The sequence below is a fragment of the Drosophila serrata genome, unplaced genomic scaffold (genome assembly GCF_035046125.1).
Source record: "Drosophila serrata isolate PLE 108 unplaced genomic scaffold, ASM3504612v1 contig_276, whole genome shotgun sequence".
NCBI classification, from domain to species: Eukaryota; Metazoa; Arthropoda; class Insecta; order Diptera; family Drosophilidae; genus Drosophila; species Drosophila serrata.
In genome coordinates this window covers 10,134,609-10,140,968 of record NW_028257174.1, presented here as the reverse complement: position 1 = coordinate 10,140,968, position 6,360 = coordinate 10,134,609, and the positions used below count along the sequence as shown (strand labels likewise).

At 39.4% G+C, this 6,360-nt stretch overlaps 1 protein-coding gene across 2 annotated transcripts in view; it reads right to left on the bottom strand.

The window, feature by feature from the left end:
- Pgls (6-phosphogluconolactonase) overlaps window positions 1–6,360 on the bottom strand; it is a 30,240-nt gene that overhangs the window by 16,704 nt on the left and 7,176 nt on the right. The gene's annotated exons all lie outside the window — the stretch shown is intronic.

Sequence of the window (6,360 nt, the reverse complement as noted above, 5' to 3'; positions counted from 1 at the left end):
ATATGATTTTTATGTTGCAAAAAGCAAAGTTTATAAAATCCATAACTAAATCAAAAAACCATTAATTTCAATTCGGAAAGCAGTTCTGTTTTAGTTTTTTAAAGATTAATAAATCTGCATACTGGATTTAATATTTTAAAAATTTAAATTTTCTTTCGCCAATTTATGCAAGTTTTAACGATGTAACCCCTTATAAAATTTGGAAAAAATTGGTAAAACTTTTTTTCTCTTAGACAAGGCTAGATCGACTCGGCTGTTGATGCTGATCAAGAATATATATGATTTATAGGGTCGGAAATGACTCCTTCACCGTGTTGGAAGCTTGTAACTAAAATTATAATACCCTGCACAGGCATATTGATTATGGGGGCAAATAAAATATTAATGGTAAACAAAAATTATGGTAAAATAAGGAATGCTCGATATTAAATGCCCAGCCTGGCAACGCTAATACAGTAAGCAATTTAAGAGTGACCAGTTTCCAGGGATATCCTGAAGTATCCTTTACTCTTGTGAATGGAGAAACAGGCGAGCACACTTCACATTTCGCGCGATATTTAAACAATAATACAATTATTTTACCTACAAATATATATTTTCTAGTTAATAAAATGAAAATATTGTTCATTTTTGTAAATTAATAATATTGTACAATATTTGTTCTAATTTTGAATGGGTATGTTACATATTTTTTATCATATTTGTTTCAATAAATATATAAAATGTATGCGGTTTTTAAAGTAAGAACATTAAATAAGCCAAGATTTATACAAAGTGAGTTATTTTTGTTTATGTTACTCTGGGTTGGAAATTAATTTAAATAGTGTGAAAAGTATGCTATGTAAAATACACCACCCATTTCATACTGTGGCCCTCCTATAATTTCAAATTCAATAAGATTTATATGGACAATGGAAAGGGCAACTGGATATCCTCTCAAAAAAGGATTGTTAAACTATCCAAATCTAGTTTAAAAATTAAAGTTTCCTTGCAAGATGACCCAAGGATGGGATTCCTTTGTGGCAAAGAGAACCAGTTCGGTAGAACGCCTTGGAGCAACAACTCCCGGGTCGCTTTTCTATTGTCCCCGCTGAGGCGAGACAGCGCCCAAACGGTGAAAGGAGTGTGTGTCTGGGACCTACATAGGTCCTGTAGGTAGGTCCTGTTCTAGGCCCATTGTGCGTGGCCCTTTCGGAGCGTGTGACTGCGCAAGGACAACAATGGAGTCAAATAACAAAAAGCTTTTCTAGCCTTGCCCAGCTTTCCGGAATCGGGATTTTCGGGACTTCGACAATGGTTTGGGTTCGAGTTTTGGGCCACAGCTGTCCGGCATTCAACAATTGGTCAGCAACTGGTCAGCGTGAGAAGCGGCGGGCGCCCAGCATCCCAAGCTGGCCAGCTGGACCAATGTCTCTATGGTCCAGACAATGGACACGGGATCGGCCTGCAACCGGGCCGCTTTGTTATTCAAAATAAGTTGGACTAGCGGGATCAGGACCAGAACCAGGAGGATGCCCGCATCTGTCAGATCGCAAAGCTCAAATGGCGCCCAAAAATGGACAAACTTGTTCGCCAAGTTTCTGAGTCTAACGGTCATATGTCCAGCTGCCAAAATCTTAAAAAATTAAATTCTAAAACTGTGAAATCTTTAACTTATAATATCCTGTGACAGAAAGGATATTGAATATTTTTTTCTGTGTATATTACTGAAACCGGGAACTTGAAAAGGTGTACTGACACTGACACTGGTCCTGGCACTTGGGCGTGGCTCGATAATGTTGTCAGCTCTCAATTACAAGATATCGATGCCCTAAAAAACTTAAAAAAAAAAAAAAACAAAACAACAAAAACAATGAAAGCCCGAATATAAAAGCGGAAAACAGCGGCGCAAAATTGAAACATAAAATTTCAAAGGATAAATAGAGGACGCCCGAAAAAAAAGTGGACCCCGGGGAAGACATAAACGCATTGGAGGCCGGGCCAGAGGGCGATGCCCAGGGCATCCCGTTGGGCAATAATACCTGATGAACTCGAACTTAAAGTCAAACTTAAACTTGAAACTGAAACCGAGTCCAAGTCTGAGGCGCAAGCTGAAACTGAGCCACGCCTGATAATGTCCCAATTAATGTGGATATAAACGGCAACACGACTCTGCAACTGCAACTGCAGAATTAAGAGCGAATGCGTTAATTATTTATGCACCATTTTGTTTTTTTTTTTATTCAGGGAGTGCCCCTCAATCATCTTAAAGCGCCTGATAAGGCGTTGTTACCCTTGCACTTTGTTTACTGTTGCAGTTTTTACTTATTTTTTATGTTTTTAAGGTGCTCATTATTTATTTAAAAATTGTTTAATATTTTAGAGATATATATTTTATCAATTTTATAATCAATTTATATTTTTACCCTTGCAAGGGTATTATAGTTTTATTTAGAAGGTTGTAACACAGTGAAGAAGTCATTTCCGACCCTATAAATCATATATATTCTTAATCAGCATCAAAAGGCGAATCTATTTAGACATATTGCAAAAGAAAAAAAATTTTATCAATTTCTTCAAAATTTTATAAGGGGTTACATTGTTAAAATTGTCAAAATTTGAACGAAAATTTGATTCTTTTTTAAATGTTATATCCATTATGCAGATTTATTAACCTTATAAAAACTGGTACAGAATTGCTTTCCGAATTGAAATTAATGATTTTTTGACTGAGTTATGAATTTTTAAAAATTTAATTTTGACAAAAAAAATTATCATAAAAATATTGATTTCACGAAACTAGCAGAGGGTATTATTATTTTAATCAGTGAAGAAGTCATTTCCGACCCTATAAATCATATATATTCTTGACCAGCATCAACAGCCGAGTCGATCTAGCCATATCTGGGAGAAAAAAAAATTTTTAATTTTTTTCCAAATTTTATAAGGGGTTACATCGTCAAAATTGACAAAAATTGGGGGAAAAATTTTAATTTTTTTTAAATTTAAATTTAGTAAGCAGATTTGTTATACTAATAAAAACAAACCTAGGGCAGCTTTCCGAATTGAAATTAATGCATTTTTGGCGTAGTTATGATATATGAATAACTTTGATTTACCCAAAAAAATTAACATAGAAAAATATCGATTTCATATACTCTAGAATATAGGTTATATAAAAATAGCCATTACTTAATGTGTATAAATGTATATAACTTGTATATAATTCATTAAACTTCAGTCTGAATTATTTAATATTAAATGCAACAATTTTTCAATGTTTTAAATTGAAATAAATCAATATCAGTAATATGATATCGATCGAGCGGGATTTTTTGTGAATATATAATGAATACAATTCTTTCCAGATTCCTGTAATTCTTCTGTTCATGGTTTAATTATATATTTTTTACTTTATTCCCAATGTTGATTAAATATGACATAATATTATATAAGGGCAGGGTTATCTTTCAAATCTAAAGGATATCAAGTGCTTGGCTCTCATTACACAATTTACATTTTAGTCAACGACTTTTCTTATCCGTCACAGAATCCAATGGAAATTAATATTCAAAGATCTTATCCATCGATACGTAAAAGATATCTCCAAGAGATATCTCCGACCTGGGATTGGCTTATGGCTTATGCCAAGATGGAAGGAAGAAGGGCAGACAGGAAGGTGTCACCGGTCGATTGCAGGGTCCTGGGACTGGTTGTTATTAACCTGGTTATTATCGTTTATAAAATAAATAAGCCCCGGTAATAACGATAATGAGCAGCCGAAAATTGAAATAGCTGCGCAGATCGCAGATCGGAGATCGTAGCTGCTATCCCTGGGCCATCTGCAGGCCACCCAGGACACAGGACACGAGACCCAGGACCCAGGACACAGGACACAGGACACGGACATGCAGCCTCGTTGGCAACGCTCAGCCTCATTAACGCCGCGAATTAACGGGCATTTAGGCAGAAAACAAAATGCACAAAATGTTTTAAACTTGCTCGGTGTGGACACCAACGAAGCTAAATATAATATCCTTCCTACCATATATCCTTCTGGCTTGCATGTCTGGCGGCCATCAAAATTTATATTTAAAATGCATAACAATGAGTGCAGCGGCACGCGAAGCGTTAGGATCGCAGGATCAAGGATCGCTGACTGCAATGCAGGGTGGACCTACTCCTGGCACCCACATACAGTCAGGATCTAAAGGGTTACACACACACGGCAACACACAAAAGCCAAAGAACAAACAACAACGACGACGGCGGCGAAATTAAGCTGGAATTTTGAGTGGCACGAGCCGTCGCGATCCTCGATCCCGCTGCACTGCTTATCCTTAATTTCGCTGGCCCGGCTGTCGTCCTGCGCCGACTACCCGCTGCCCCTCCTGCCGCCTCCATGGCGGGACAGGTGCAAGCTAAACTCTTCTTTTTTTTCTTCAGTTTATTTATTTTTTTTTTTTTGTGTTGTATGTTTTTCGGGTCGTCTGTCCCCCAGGAGAGTGTCCTTTGCAGCGATCCTTAAGCATACAAGCACACAGACAGACAGACACACACGGGACACACAGTCGGCATTAATTCGCTTCTTTATTTTTCGGTAATTGCCGAAAATGTTCCGAGTGAACGAGCGAATCCTCGTGCCCAGACACCCTGTCCCATGTCCTCAATGTCCTGCACGCCTGCGTGCTCTGATCCTGCGTCAGCCGGATTAAGCCAAAGGATCATGGGGAGGACTCTGGCGAAGGCTCAGGCAACGCAGTTGTGACGCTGATCTTAGCGCTTGATTGCGATTTCACGTTCCTCTCATTTTTTCAACAGTTTCAGCAGCCGTGCGATCATTGACTCTTGTCAGGCAATTGAAAATATGCAATGTGCAGGAGTCAGTCCTCCAGGAGTACTCCAGGAGTCCTCGAAACCTCTCCTTAAACTCCCTTATGGAGGGGCTTTCCATTGAGGAATATGCATATCCTTCCAAAGTTGAATGTTTGTATACTGTAAAGAGGTGTCTAACTATTTTTTGGGTTACCCTAGCAGAGGATTCTATGGGTTTAAACATCCTTAAAGTTAATACCTAACAGTTAAGTATATAAATTAAGAAATTTATGTTTCAAAAGAGAAGAAACCAGAAAGGAAATAAGAGACTAATTTCAATAAAATAGAAACAGAAGGACAAAGTGACAAATGTATTTAAATACATATACTATATATATATTAATCTTTTTTTATAATTAAATATATATACCATACAAATATCGAGAACCAAAGCGGAGAAACCTCAGCTGCACTCCTTAAGCTCCTGCATAATTGCTTCATTTTTGAGGCAAGCTTCAGATCTCAGGTGGCAGCAGGTGACACGTGCCCTTGCCGCAGGTACACACTCACACACAGAGAGACAGGTATTCAAGTGAGTCAACACCAGCTGCACTCTGCACAGCCCCCCCGCCTCTCGATTACGCAATCACAACACATTAAGCTCTGATTAAGACACTTGGGAGCCACTCGTATGCAAAAAGGAGCCCCAAGCAGGGACACGAGCAGAGATCAGATTGCACACAAGAGAGAGAGGAGATCATGCACAAAATCCAGTTCAAGAGGAGGAGCACACTACACATGGGGAAAAGCTGGCTACCAGTTTAATAATAACTTAAAAGTCAGACAGGTTTTGTTTGCATAAAGTCCCAGAATTTGTTGGTTTTTTATTCACGGTGTATCTGCGGGATGCAAGGATGCAGGGAGATGCTTGCTGTTGCAACGGATGCTTGCAGCTCAAGGGGTTGCCACGCGACTGCATTGCTCACCCTTTTTTTCTCTTTTTTGGGTGAAATGCAATCCTTTATCCTCGATTATCCCTGTCCACTGTCCCTGTTCGCTGCTTGATATTATAATTATGAGAGTCAAAAGAAAAAACAGATTGTGGCTATCGGATTGCAGTCAGTTCCGTGTGGAGCATCTACATATATCTATGTAGGGGATGTCCCATATATGTCCCCCATGTCCTGCAATACCGTTAACTGGGGGTAACACACCAAAAAGGAACCGTTAACCCAACGAGTGAGTGAAAAATGAAGAAGGAGATGGACAAAACCAACAAACACAAACATCACAAGCAGGTGCAGCTGGTTTGGCAAGATCAAGGATCGCCGATTGCCGATGATAGGGTCCTGTCCGCCGATCTCACTCTGGCGTCCATAGTCCCCTTCCCCCACCACTAGGGGAGAGTGTGCCATCTTCAACGCGGCAGACAGCGGGCACTTTCGCTCGCCAGGATGCATGGTTGCATGCCGCACGCGCTTTCTTCTTCAGCGGCATAAGAACGAGAAGAGAAAGAAAGAGCTGCGGCGGGGGCAGGTCCTGCCGTGAGATTGCCATCATCCAATC